Source organism: Trachinotus anak, unplaced genomic scaffold (genome assembly GCF_046630095.1).
Source record: "Trachinotus anak isolate AG129_WGS33_773 ecotype Australia unplaced genomic scaffold, CSIRO_AGI_Tana_v1 ptg000018l, whole genome shotgun sequence".
Lineage (NCBI taxonomy): Eukaryota > Metazoa > Chordata > Actinopteri > Carangiformes > Carangidae > Trachinotus > Trachinotus anak.
In genome coordinates, this window is record NW_027273869.1 from 12388228 (window position 1) to 12402660 (window position 14433).

The following is a 14433-nucleotide window of genomic DNA, read 5'->3' on the forward strand; positions in this document are numbered from 1 at the left end:
CACAGGTTATCTTTCACCCAAGCCTTAAGAGCAAAACTGTCCTAACTGTTTTAGGTAAATTGCCAGCAATCAGAGTGATATCATCTGTAAAAAGGCATAACTGCATTGAAGTCTGACTGTTTGCTACCCTGGGACTGTTGCTATGCTTGTGTAGATTTCTGATCTTGCACTGCACTCATGCAGTTATTGCCAGAAACGATGGCAGATTGGACTAAAAATCTTTAGTATTTTTTTTTTTTAATTAGTTAGCTGGACGTGCTAACATTAGCTGACTACATTAGAGCAGACATCTGTTCCTTACAGTTTTGCTTGTGTTTTGAGTTTTAGGGACTAAAAAGACTAAAAAGAAAGACAGAATCTCCAAACTCAATCATCACACACTGCTTCAATAAACTGGATACCGCACTCCAAGACTTGAATGACAGTTGCTCATCCAGCAGATAACCCAGAAAAGTCTTTTTGTTTCTTGTAGTTTGCCTCCACTTAGTGCAAGACACATGTGAATGTTCACAATGTCTACACAACCTAGGTAACAAATGGGGCACGTTAGAGAAGCACCAGTTTTGGCATCACTCAGAGCCCAATGTACAACAACTCCTGTTGTGTGTTTAAAATGAAAGAAAAAAGATTTAAGCATAGCAATCTGCTTCAGGTCATCGTTTTTAGACAGATTTTTGTAATAACTTTTATAATGGTGGTCAATGAGGAAAATGCTTTCTGGGCCACAGAGTATTTTTTTTTCATTGAACCATGAGTGGCCACTGGGACACACTGGCAGCAAGGCTGGGGGGCAGTGCCATATCCAGCTCTCTTAATTCATCCATGGCTTCAACATGTGGAGAAATCAAAAGCTTGAAGGCCTATACAATAGATCTACTTCAGGAAAACTGTTGTGGGAATATAATGACATCAATTTGAAACTGTAGAGCATGGAGTGAAATGAGTGTGAAAAACACCACCAGATCGAAAAGTTGGACCAAAAGCTTAACATAAAATTTCTCCAAGATGAATTGTATTATTAGGTAAATTAGTTTATTTACACTGGAAGGCTGCTCTTTATATCTGTCATGTGTTTGTTCAAAATTAAACTTAATTCACCTGAAATGACATGTTGTTGTTTTTTGTTTTTTTTTTTTTTTTTTTCTGAAAGAACTTGAAATGCACAGAAACGTCTTTATTCAAGTAAACCAGCGTTTGTGTCAGTGCAAATACAGGTAATCACTGGGTTACAGAGGCATCCTGATGGCTCAGCTGGGAAAGGCATGTACCATGTAACCACAATGTCCTCGGTTTAAATCTGGCCTAGAACCTTAGTCACATGTAATCTCCTCCATCTCTCCCAGCCTTCCCCAAAGTCTCTCGGCTGTGTTTATCCAGTTAATGCAAAACAATTTCAAAGAATGTAATCTTAAAACAACAACACTGATTTAAAAAAAAAAAAAAAAGACATTATATGGTGGTTTTCTCTGATTTTAAATGGATACTAGTGGACACAGATACAGTATCTTCACCTCTTGCGTATTCCTCCACAGCGATACAAAGTTGTCAGCAAAGTAGGATCATCATTTCTTATCAATGAATAAGAGGGTGGTATGAAGTCAGTTTGGGATAGTTTTGTCTATCACATGCTATCTTGTGACTCAGAAGCTTAACGTGCAGTTTTTCTCAAGTCATGATTACGAGAGTGACCTTGCTGAATCATTTTGACACACAGATTTCCATGTTGTGGCATTTCACTGACATTTGAACTGGTCACCGTGGCAGAATCACATAACCCAAGAGTAAGGGCGTACATGTTAGCTAAAGCTAGTTAGTATGCTATTTACATTTATTACTTCCAACTACTTGAAAACACACCTTCTTAGCCTCCTGACAGTTGCCCGTCCTTCTAACTTTCAGTTTAAGGAATGGATGGGCAATGTACTTATTTGCTTTCTCGCTGAGAGTTACATGAGAAGATCAACACCACTTTGTTGTCTGTATGGGGAGTATGAGGCTACCTCGCTAGCTTAGTTGAGCATAGGACTGGAATCAGGGAAACAGCCAGCAACAGCTCCCTTAGTTCATCTGAAGAATTAAAAACCCCTTCATCTGGAGATACGTGGTTTTCTCAGTGAAGAAAGTCTAAAGAGAGCGACAGGATTTTGAGTGTGGGGCTATCCTGTTGCTTGTTTGCAACCGTAAAGCTCAGCAACAACCACCTGCGGAGAGCAAAGACCCTCAGTCGTAATTAGAAAGGCCCTCTTAGCACAGTATCCCTGTTGTTTGCAGAACAGCCTATAGGTGCAATTTGCATCAACTGATTAATCCTCCACCACCATCATTTTTTTTTTTTTTTTCTTCCCTGCTCCTCTCTGCCCACCATGCCTCCTTCCCCCTTGTTAAATTACTTTTGGTGATAACGCAATCACGGCAACCTTTCACTCCCACACAAGCTGCTGTGACTCATAATGTTGGTGCTAGAAGGCATGCAGACAGAGTTTGGAGAATAATGGCAAGTGGGTGGAAAGAGGAGTAGGTGGGAGAGCAAGCAGGGGGTCTGCATCTGACTGTGCTGTAGAGCTTTGTTCAGAATTTATTTGTTCCCCCCCCCCCCCCCCCCCCCCCCCATCTCTTTCTTGTCATCCTCTGTGGGAGGAGCGCTGGGAATGAGTGCATGTATTCGTGTGTGTGTGTGTATGTGTGCAGAGGTCTTGTGAGCGCCAGCCAGGTCTGCTCCAGGATATTTATAGCTCTCATTAGACACATCCCGCTAGAGCCAGGGTCACAGCACAGTGAGGTGAAAACTAAGAGACTCACTTGTCTCACACTAGCAAAACACTAATGACTGCAGTACACTACCTGATTTGAGTCTGTGCCCGCTGCAAGCACAGGAACAGAATGTACAATGGGGCACTGTTAGCATCAACCTCAGACAACAAATCTTAGCAGAATTCCTATCCTCGGAATCAGAAGCTTCCCCCAAAACCATATTTCAGTCCCATTTTTGCATGTCAGCAGATGTACACATAAATGCACTGTCTGAGCTGATCATCTGTTCAATCTGTCCGGTTGAGACATCCCAGCATGCATTTGGTGCAGCAGGTGGCCAGTGGGCGTAGGGTGTTGGGGGAGCCTGCTTTGGTTAAAAAGACATGGTGGAGTGAATGGAACACACACACACCCACACACCACACACCACACACACACACACACACACACACACACACACACACACGCCTGTACAAGAGGTGGTGGAGTAAATCCTCCATGAAACTGACACAAAGGGTGTTGATGATGTCCTTCTGCTTCTACACTGAAAGATGGAGATATTTCCCAGTTTCTTATCGTTCTGTTGTCATGGCAACCAGTCAGAATGGAGTTTATGGTTAGGGTTTGGTTGGGGATAAAATGCAATACAGTCTGAACAGTGCTATGAGGGGCACGGGCACGCGGACTACAAGACGCCCAATCAGAATAAGGCTACAAAAATTGATTAGGTTAGGGTTAGGGTTGGGGTTGTGCTCAGGCTTACATGCAACAGTGCTACAAATTGACCAGTCAAAACACGGCTTCAAATCAGCCAGTCACAGCCCAGCTACAAGTCAACCAATCAGAATAAGGACAGATGCCAACCCTGTTTCATGTTACACCTCAGATTCTGGAAAATCACACACCGGGGCTGCATTATAAACAAGCAAAGTGTAAACAAGCAAAGGTGTTTTCTTGAAGGCAATAAAGCAGGATCTCTGTATAAAAGGGGCTACAAAGTACAGCTTTGGCCTGAAAGTCATTCATTTTGTGGATATATGGTCATAAACCAAAATACTGGACAAATTAAGTTTTCATCTAGCGCTATCATTATTGCGGCTATATTCATAAAGGCTCACTAATGTAATTTGGATGCATCATCAGGGAAACATGCATTTCTGTACACAATGTACACAACTGTGCCAATCCATCTGGCAGATGTTGAGATATTTCAGTCTGGACCAAAGACCGGCAGGCCGACACTGTTATCCATACAGCCATGGCTTAAATGAATAAACAAGACACAAAAGCTGAAAACCATAATGCTTCAGTTGACTGTGTTATGTTGCCATTCCCTTTGGTTTTCCAAATGTTTTTCCAATGTTTATTCTGTCCAAACTGGTCCTCTGGTAAATAAGTAAATGGACTGATGCCACTTAAATACTGTCTGAAGTTACTGCTGCTCATCTGACCTTTAATCACAATCATCGTACTGCTTTATTAGTTTAAGTCTCATGATGATAAAGCTTGTTTTACTGTAATTCTTGCTCTGCCTAATGCACAAACACACACACCGACTGAAAAGTACCGGTCCAGATTTCCTGGCTGGCATATCTGATAAATCATTCATGCCATATAAAATGACCTTGACCTCTATCTGTAGATAAACAGGATAGCTGTAGGCTACCTGAGACGAGTGAGGGAGGGTAGGTCCTCTGGAGGAGAAAGGGAGATTTGCATGAACATGATGGAGGCTTACAGGAAGATTGACACAAACTAGACCAAATGATGTTGCTTGTAAATGAGAAAGTGGGAGATCAGATTTATCTTTTGGCATTTTTATCGTTTGTGACTTGGTTGCTCAAGGTCATAGAGCATCATATGGCATCTACATCAAGCAATTTGTGAAATGGCCTGCTGAATTTAGGCTGTCAACAATGAACGGGCACAAACCCAAATCTTGGACACACACATGCAGAGTCACATCAAATGATACAAATGTACACTTGATAAAGCTGCCGGTGATTTGTGTGTGTGTGTGTGTGTGTGTGTGTGTGTGTGTGTGTGTGTGTGTGTGCAGTGAGTGATTTGTTTTAAGGGTGCGTTGTTGGGCAATTCAGCAACATCTCTCTCTCTCTCTGTGTCTCTCTCTCTGACTATGCCTCTCTCTCCACGGAGCCACTGCACTGCGGAGGAAACTTGAACTGTGCCCAGCTCCTGTGAATATCACTCACACACAACTCTGTCCTTGCCCTGCACACAAACCAGCCCACACAAGCACATACTCAGACCCACACGCATCCTACCAAAAATGTCCCGAAAAAAAACCACCCTAAGATCATGTTCACTTTGTTCTGTATAAAACTGTAGAGAAACTGACACACCAGAGGTGTCTTGAAATTTCTTATTTAAAAGAAACAGGAACTGTATATGCAATACATGTAACATGACACGGTCTTATCGGAAGGATTTTTAAATTCTAAGGTGTTTCTGGCTTATTTCTGTAGTTGTCCGTCAAGTTTTGTGTTAATATGTCCTTATCTGTGAAGGAAAAGCAGTCTCTGTCAATGGAATGGATTATTTTTGCTTTCACTAATGTAGACTTAAGACACAGCTGTGGCATTTCCTAATCTGTCTGGTTTATTTCCCCACAGATTTAAGAATTTAAGAATTTTTTTCTCCAGAGCTCTGTTTCTATTCTGTGTTTCATTTCCAGTAATGAACATAATGAAAAAGCTTTACCTCTGCTTGTTGGATGGGCAGTCTGGGTACTACATTTTACTGAGCCAGCCCAGATGATCTATCGTCTGACTGGCCGACAAAACAACCTCTAAACTTCATGGCACAGCTCTCAAGTCAGCATTAATTACAGCAAAGCTGCTGTAATCAATATTTAGATATTACACATAGATGAAATGACCAAGGGTAATTTGAAAAGTGAGAATTCAACTCGTGCAATTCTGCAGTTGGTTGCTCTATGGAGCATTCTAGTGTCTTTCAGGTCATTGTTTTGGTCTTACACCATATCACTTTACTGTTTTGGTTGACTCACACCACTGTTGTGGTGTGCCCCATCAGCAAATGTTTTCCAAATTCCACTATATAAACTGGAAAGACGGATAATGTTTGTGTTGTGTTCACAGCTTGTTTCCCCTGTCCCGAAGTGATTCAGTAACTCCAGGTTCGAGTTTATACTTCCTGACATATCCCTATTAAGCAATACTGGGGCTAACAAGCTCTACCCTGCAATACAAGTTGTTTTCTAGTTTCCATGGCCAGTCCTATGATCACGAGCTGGTGAGGATGCTAGAAACATTAAAAAGTCAGCAAGGTGCAGTTTTCACCTAACTCTCACTGAGTTTTAGCATTGTCTTACACTAGCTAGCAACAGCTAATAAAATACAGATAATATCTGAGTGTTTTGTTCAAGTGGCCAAAAATTATTATTATTATAATCAGTTATTATAGATTTAAGTTTATATTTTGCTGATATGATACATATCCCTAAATATTAGGGTTAGTGGGGGTACCCACTAACAAATTTCTGCCCCAGGGCCCCCATAACACTTTAATCCAGCCATGGCATTGCATTGAATTATATTCATATTAGCACTCAATCAAAGTGTTCCTTGTAATGTGAGAGGGCTACTTATGAGGATGAAGCCACTGGCAAATAACATCAACTCTCCAGCTGTATGTAGCTTTTAGCTGTTTTTTGACCTGACTGCATAGTTGGGCCTTACGGCTTTCATCCCCATCCAGCCCATATAAAACCACTTCCAGTAAACAGGCTCAGAGAAGCCAGGTATACTCTTAACTATTTAGTACAAAACTGTAATTAAATTATTAAAATCGTTTATTCAGCATTTTAGGTATCAGCATTTGTAAGTGATAAAAGGGGACAGGTGATATGCAAGATTTCAAAGGAACATGAGACAACAATTAGGGTTCAAAGGAGGCCAAATGATTTGTGCCTGTGTTGCAGGTGTACCTGTCAATATCTTATGTAATATTAATAATGCAGAATTACTTAATATGTGAAGTAAAATAGACTAAGTAATCACCACTTTATTGCCCAACACAGAGAGGCAGTGATACCAATAAGTTTTATTTGTTCTATTTGAAATAAAATGCCTGAAACTTCAGTGCAACTTCTTTGTCTCTGTGAAATGACAGCTGTTTATGCGAGAAAGCTTGTATGCATTAATCATTATAGTGTGGTGAGATGCTTATGTGATTATTATTATTACCTGGAAATCCGCAACTGAGGACGTTAAAAGCCAAGAGGGGAGCAAGCCAAGAGAGGAAAACCCAAGCAGTCAATTTAGTAATGGGCCAACACGTGACTGTGTACATTAAAAACTTGTACAACATTTCGAAAAAGTCATCAAAAAGATGTTCATTATTTAAAGAGGAAATATATGCAAGCACTTAAGTGTTTTTGCAAAATACTAAATAGGTTAGACTGAGAGATGATGTGTGATGTGCTGTGAGCAACTCTACCCAGGCCAAGAGTCAGACCAGAAATGGGAGTGAACATGTAGCAGGCAGTTTGCGTTGCGATGGGGGTCCTCAGAGAAATATACTCTGACCGTCTTTAAATTCCCACAGGAGATATTCATCTTTTAACAGTTTGCCCTCCACTGAGCAAAGGGTCAGCTACAGACAATACTCATAAAGATTCATCATCTTGCTCAAGAGTCCATCTGCAATTGATCGTTTGCTAAACCCTGAACAGCAGATGGTTCAATCATTGTTTCACAACCGTAATCTTTGTACTTCTCCACATGCGGAAAATCTGCTCCAGTGTATCTGCTACCTTTTTTGGATGTATTCGTGTGTGTCCACAGAGGCTGGTTATATATATATATGTATTATAACGCAAATATCTAATCAGCCAATTGCATGGTAGCAACTCAATGAGTTAGGCATGTAGGCATGGTCAAGCACCAGAATGGGGAAAAAAGTGACTTTGAACATGGTATGGTTGTTGGTGCCAGATGGGTTGGTCTGAGTAGTTCAGAAACTGCTGATCTACAGGAATTTTCCCACACAACCATGTCTAATTCACATATGCTCAGCAATAGAAGATTGGAAAAACATTGCCTGGACTGATGAGTCTCAATTTCTGCTGCAACGTGCGGATGGCAGGGTCAGAGTTTGGCGTCAACAACACGAAAGCATGGATCCATCCTGCCTTGTATCGATGGGCTGGTGGTGGTGGTGTAATGGTGCTGTATTGTGTTCACAGCTTATTTCTGCTGTCTGTAAGTGCCCAAAAAAATCCGGTTTTTCAAGTTTATATTTTGCTGACATGATACATATAATTACATAATGTTATATTTCATCTGATCACAGACAGCAAATTTTTGCCCCAGGGCCCCCATGAATGGGTTAATCCAGCCATGGCTTTGCATTGAGTAATATTCATGTTGACACTGAATAAAATCACTCCCTGTAATGTGAGAGGGCAGACAAGCTCAGAGAAGCCAGGTGTACTCTAGCTATCACAAAATGGTCATGAGACAAAGTAAAATCTTCACCGGCTGGTGATCATTAGAACTAGACATGGAAAAAAAAAAAAAAATCTAATAAAATTTACCAGCTTCAGTTGCCATTTCATCTGACAAAATTCACATTTGCTGGCTGGATATGAAAAGCTGCTTTTGTTTACCTCTGTGTGAAATCCAAGACCTATTGTTTCAAAAAATACTGTGAACTTTGAGTGGTAAATCTTCCACAATAATCAATTGTAAACCGTAATTTGCTGTGGTACAGACATAGCAACAGTAACCACTTGAGGGACAGTCCCCTGCCTTATTCTGCTGCTTAAATAGCCTTACAAAGGCTTGGAATCCCACAGTTTGAAGGGGGTACAGTAACACTGAAATCAGTACATGCATCACATTACAAAGAGACACTCACATAGTAAGACTGAGGACATCACTTATTCAGAGACACCCAGAGCCTTTAAGAGACCATGAGGGGAAACAGACCTCCACAAGAAAGTGTCTGTGCTTACAACACAATGAACAATCTGTCATTTATGTGTGCCCTCTGGTGGTATATAAAAAAATCTGCTTAGTGGGTACAAGAGACATTCTATGTTGGCTTCTGCCATCCAGTGGTACACAAGAAAATAATTTCCCATGAGATTCTGTCAACTATTGAAAAATTGGTTTAATATTCCTCTAAAACATAATTGTGAATGTCTGTTTCACATCACAGCATGATGTTATATTGTTGTTTTGTTCACTGAACTGTATCCAAGCCATTATTTTATATTTAACCATAACATAATAGTAGTTTATTAAATTTCCACCAGATGACTGGTGCAGAGTGATTGTGGGCATTATGTACTGTTTTATGATCTGGACTTGCTCAACAAAGAAACAGAGACCACATAGAGGACGTTGCCTTAAAATGACACAGACAGCTGAAATACAAGGAGCCATATTCCATCCCAGGTAAATGGTGACATTATGTTCTAATTTTGTTTTAATTATTTGACCCATAATACATATATGACTTCTCATCATGCAATTACTAGTGTCTGATAGTGTCTTTCTAAATTCTATTGAAATTTATAATGAGACCCCAAGAACTGACAGGCATGTTGCAGGATTACGAAGCAAAAAAGGCCAAAATCAACCAGTAAATCACTACAATTATCACCCACCCTGTTTTGCAGTTTTTTTGGCTAAGAATGGGAAAGTGCTTTGTTGTTTATTTGACTATCATTATGTCAAGTTAGTCATTAATAAAAAAGACACCATGACTTGGGTGCTGACTGATGTCATGAAAAGTTAGACTAATGAAATTAAAGTGTAACACATAGAAATACCTAAACAAAACCGACCCCAATAAGCCCTGTTACTGTGAAAACAAATGCAATGTATAATATAGCATTGCACTATTGAATTAATTATTGGTTCACTTACACTGTATTTATTTGTGATATTATTTATTTAATAATGTCTTATTTATTTGATATTGGCTACATCGGGTATAAATAACTAATAATATTCTGTAGAAGTATGGAGACTCAGTATTTAAAATAAATAAACAAAACAAAATAAATAACATTAAGAAATAAAAATCAAAACAAATAAGATATTGGTATTATGTAATATGTTTAAAATAGGAAACTTTTTTTTTAACTCAACTCAATTTTCATTAAATTCTACTCTTGATTTTAAAAAGTCATTTTTGTGTTCTTTTCACAACTGAATTTTCCTCATTGATATTTTTTTTTTCTGTAATGCCCCTTTCCATCACAGTGTCTGTCAATCAGTAAAAATAAGAAAGCAATTTACATCTGTGAAAGGAAACAGAATAAAATAAAATTAGCTTGAAACTGTTTATTTATTATTATTTATTTTTTATTCTTGGATTGGGGGGGGGTTATACATTTAGTATCGATTGTAGTTTTGTATGTCTCATTCCACGCCAGTAGGTGGCAGCACCGCCATATTGCCCTATCGACAGTTTGGGAGAAGAGGATTGTGGGTATTTTCTCTTATACAAAGCAACGTGACTCGTACGTTGAAACTTACTTTAGCTCGGAGGGAAGTTCGTGAAAGACGTGTTGCTTGAGTCCCGAAGATCGAGCTATTAATCGCTGTATTTTTGTAGTTTGGGAAGTTTTAAAAAGAGGCATTTTTGATAAAAAAGGCTATCCCTGCCAATTTTTGCTTTTTTTTTTTTTTTTAGTTGAGAAAACTTGGTGTCCAGAGAGAAGAAACAAAAACCGCCAAGTCACTCTTCCGGAATCGACTTTTTTTTTTCTCTGCAATTTTTTTTTTATTGTTCGGGTGGATATGTGTGTAGAAACAATGGATACCAACGCGAAACACATGAAAACCGACTGTCTGCTTCGTAAAACTAGGAAACCTGGATCTAAACTCAGGTGGAGGCTCCTCCGTGTCCCCACGGGGGTGGACGAGGCGGCTAACCCCTGTCATCCGACCGCTGTGAAGGCGAGCTTCCAAAAATACCTCCGCCGGGAGCAGAAGCTGGCCAAACTGGCCAAAGTCTTGGGAGACGTGGGCAAGAAAGAGAAAAGGGAGCCCGTGTATCGGGACGGTCCCGCTGCGGCCTGCAACAGCCGACATCCGCCAGGAGCAATGGCGCCGAGAAACACCACGCAATACATAATGAGTAATGTGTATGAAGACATGAAGACGAGCGACACCCAGTCAGTTCCGGTTTCAGATGAAACGTCTGCAAATGTGTACAGTGAATCCCTGTCGCCCTTGAGTGTGTACACTGCCCTGGACTCTGGTTATGAGAGCTGTCTCGCTTTTCAACAGAGGGACTTTGAGGAAATGTTTGACCTGTGTTGGTAACCGGGATGAACTGGTCTACGTGGCCTTGAGAAACTGGCCTGGCTTCCTTTCCAGGAGTGACTTTCTCCCCCCCCCCCTCCCCCCTAAGGACAAAACATAAAAGGTGTGAAGAGTTACGTTGTAAATAACATGACATGATTGTGATGTTTGTTTTTTCTTTTGTGTTGCCCAGGTCATGTAATGTGAGTTGTGTGTCGCATGATTCATGGTTGGGCTTTATTTGTCTCACAGCGGCGCACTGGACGCTGCCCGCCCGGTAGGGAGCGCTCCTGAGACGTGCGTAGCGCCGCCCAGAGGAGCGAACCAAACGCAGCACAGCTCTGGCCTGGCCACGGATTGTGAAATCCAGGTAAACCCGGGCAGGTATTATGTTGCACTGCATTGTCACTGGTGGCAATAGTGGTACATTGTGTTGCGGTAAAGGAAAGTGCTTTCCACAGTCACTGTTGTCTGAGCGTTTTCCAGGTCAACCTCTGCCCCAGGACACAGGCTCGGCTGTGAGAGGAGCAGGACACCGAGGAGGTCTGTCGTCACCTGACTGACACAAGGTGACATTCAGTGTCCATTGGTTATCTTGACTGTTTCCAAGAAGATCGAAGTCCAAGTGATAAGTGTGATAATCATGTTGAAACATTTGTAACACTTACTGTTAAAATGATTGTATGGTATTAAATTTATTCTGTAAAGATTATAAAATGACTAATGCTGACGGATGATTCAGTAAATGAGCATTGTGATATGCAAAATTGACCCTTTTTGTGTGATTGTTTTATTTTGGATGAGCTTTTCATAGCTACCCCAGACTACTGAAGATTATATTTAAAATTAAGAAGTAAATAATTACGAGAGTAGTCATTCTAAAGTACATTTAAACGAATTATAAGCAAAATCTGCACGTATGACCACACAAATGTAGTGTAGGGTTACACGGTTTTATCTGCAATAAAGGCGTTCATTGAGTCATACAGAAATGGTTTTCTTTTTAATAGTAGCCACTGTAGATAATCCTCAAATCTTCCTGATTCTCAACATCTTACACACAAATATATGTTTAACAAGACATTTAATATGTTCACATTTCGCTGGGTGAGATTTATTATATCCCCTCTGACCACAAAGTTGTCTAAGGGCTTTATAGATTACATGACATTTGACTCTTCATTAGATTCCTAAAGTTGTATCATTAAGTGTATGTGTAGTTACATAGAGTTCAGTTCAACTGGAGTATGTGCAGTATCTGGCAGGGTTTTTGAAGGAAACTATTTAGTAGAAATTAAATTACTGGAAAGACCCCAGTTTACAGAATAGCTGGATATCTTCTGTTATTACTTAAACTCCTGGTGGCCATACAAAAATCTCAAACTTGGTAACAATTACTCCACTAATGAAAAGATTCAGTTGACTGCCTGAGAGCTATCGGCAGCACTACAGCAGAATAATTACAGTTTTAAGTCAGTTCCAATATAAATGCAAGTCCCCCAGAGTGCTGCAAAAACACGTGGACTTGCACTTGCCAAAAAAAGGAAGAAAAAAAAAATGGTGTGGCATTTATCCTTATTAAAACAGTAATGATTGAAGTAACCACATGGTGGCAGTGGTGTCCAACCAATGTGGGGGACAGAGGCGAACTCCTGCAGGACGGTGAGCCGATGCCAAAGGGAGCGGTGTTGTTTATTGGTGGTCCACTTTTAGATCATGTCTCTTGGCATTTGTTTCGGTCAGGCCCCCCCCGGTGGCACTTCCAGATGAAGTCTGAGGGTAGCAGGCTGCCGGGAACCAACCACTCAAGTTATTTGTACAGTAACTGACTGAAAACATTTCACAGTTCAAAGAAGATCGCTGTTTTAATCTTTGTGATTTACTTGATGATGTTAACTTTATCTACATCTGATATGGGACTATTGTGTCTCCTTTTAGGGGGTTCTTACAGCAGCAGAGTTTCATGTCTTTTTAAGGGAGAAATCTCAGAAGGGAGAGAGCTGCAGTGCAGCTATCTTGATTCTCTTTCAATCCCTGCCTGTCTGATTCAGAGGCCGATAGCTCTGAGAAATGGCCACAGTTGTTGCTGTAGAGTGACGCATTGGCTTCACCCTCTGTTATTGCTGCAGGGCCCAGGTCTGCTGTTTGCCCGCCTGGGTTCAGTGCCTGTCAATCCAAAAAAAAAAAATTGAGTCCGACTGCCCAGTGTAATGGTCAGCAATTACACCTAAAGGTTCACTCTCTCTGTCTGTGTGTGGAGAGAGAGACTTGGACAGGACTGCTGTTGGCTGATTAATGGATACTCCTGTGGGCGGCCATAGCATCGATCCACATGTGACTGGTGCAGTGTTGTGTGCAGGTCCTGGGAGTTGGCTCATTTCACTTCTGTGTCTCTGGTCATTTGAAACAATAGCTAAACTTCCCTGCGAAGTCTACTTTAGTCATTTTTCATTTGGAAACAGTTTATTTTAGGGGTCCCATAGTTACTCATTATTTCACAGAGAGGCTCTGATATATAACTGTAAAATCCTGGTGAGAGCCCTGGAAAGTACAATGTTATCTGGTATTATTTATAAGTCTTCAGTTGGTTTACTTCCAATTACTTCCCTTTAATTGCTCACAGACACAGAGTCACAAGCACACTTCAAGAACAAAGTTTTTCATAATAAATGTATGTTGTTGGGTTTATTTTTTAAAGGAAATTCTCTAGAAATGAACAACACAGCTAATTAAGCCCAAGCTAAAATAATTGTCCCAGAACTTTGTATTCCTGTAAATATCACCAAACTAGTTTCCAGGGAAATTATCTGGAAGTTCTACACCAGAAAATATACTCCAGTGTGAATGACAAAAAAAACATTCATAAAACTAGGAATATAAGATAAAAGAGCAACATAATGAAGACTATATCAATAGAAATAAAATACCACATTGTTGTCATCGTGTAGTTAGAAGCAGAGGATTTCAAGGACCTGTGGGGGGGTTAAACTGTATGAGAACTGAAACTTAAATATGTTTATAGGTTATAACTAGGCCAACAAAAAAAAAAAAGAGTATTTCCATACAAATGTTTTATTCCCCGTGGTGTAAAGATGGCTTTGAAACAACATTTAGGTCTTCATGTTTGAAGAAGGAAAACGTACTTACTGAGCACTGAATGGGATTAACAGTTAAATAATTATACAGACTTTCATTTGGCGTTTCATTTAAGATTTTCTAAGGGGTTGGATTATGTTGGGAAGTATTTCAAAAATCATGGTCCAACCCTGGTGACAAGGTACGCCGAACTTTCAACCCTCATGTGAAGTGTTCCAGCTCCCTGCTGCAGGCGCTTCCCTCAGCTGAAGCACTCTTGAGAGCTTGTGACACCGAATCA

At 40.4% G+C, this 14433-nt stretch overlaps 1 long non-coding RNA gene across 1 annotated transcript; it reads left to right on the forward strand.

The window, feature by feature from the left end:
* The first annotated feature begins 10284 nt into the window (after positions 1-10284).
* Positions 10285-11828, forward strand: LOC139635315 (uncharacterized). The gene is made up of 2 exons (XR_011694157.1): positions 10285-11181; positions 11310-11828. It is a non-coding gene; the product is annotated as an uncharacterized lncRNA (long non-coding RNA).
* The last annotated feature ends 2605 nt before the right edge of the window (positions 11829-14433 follow it).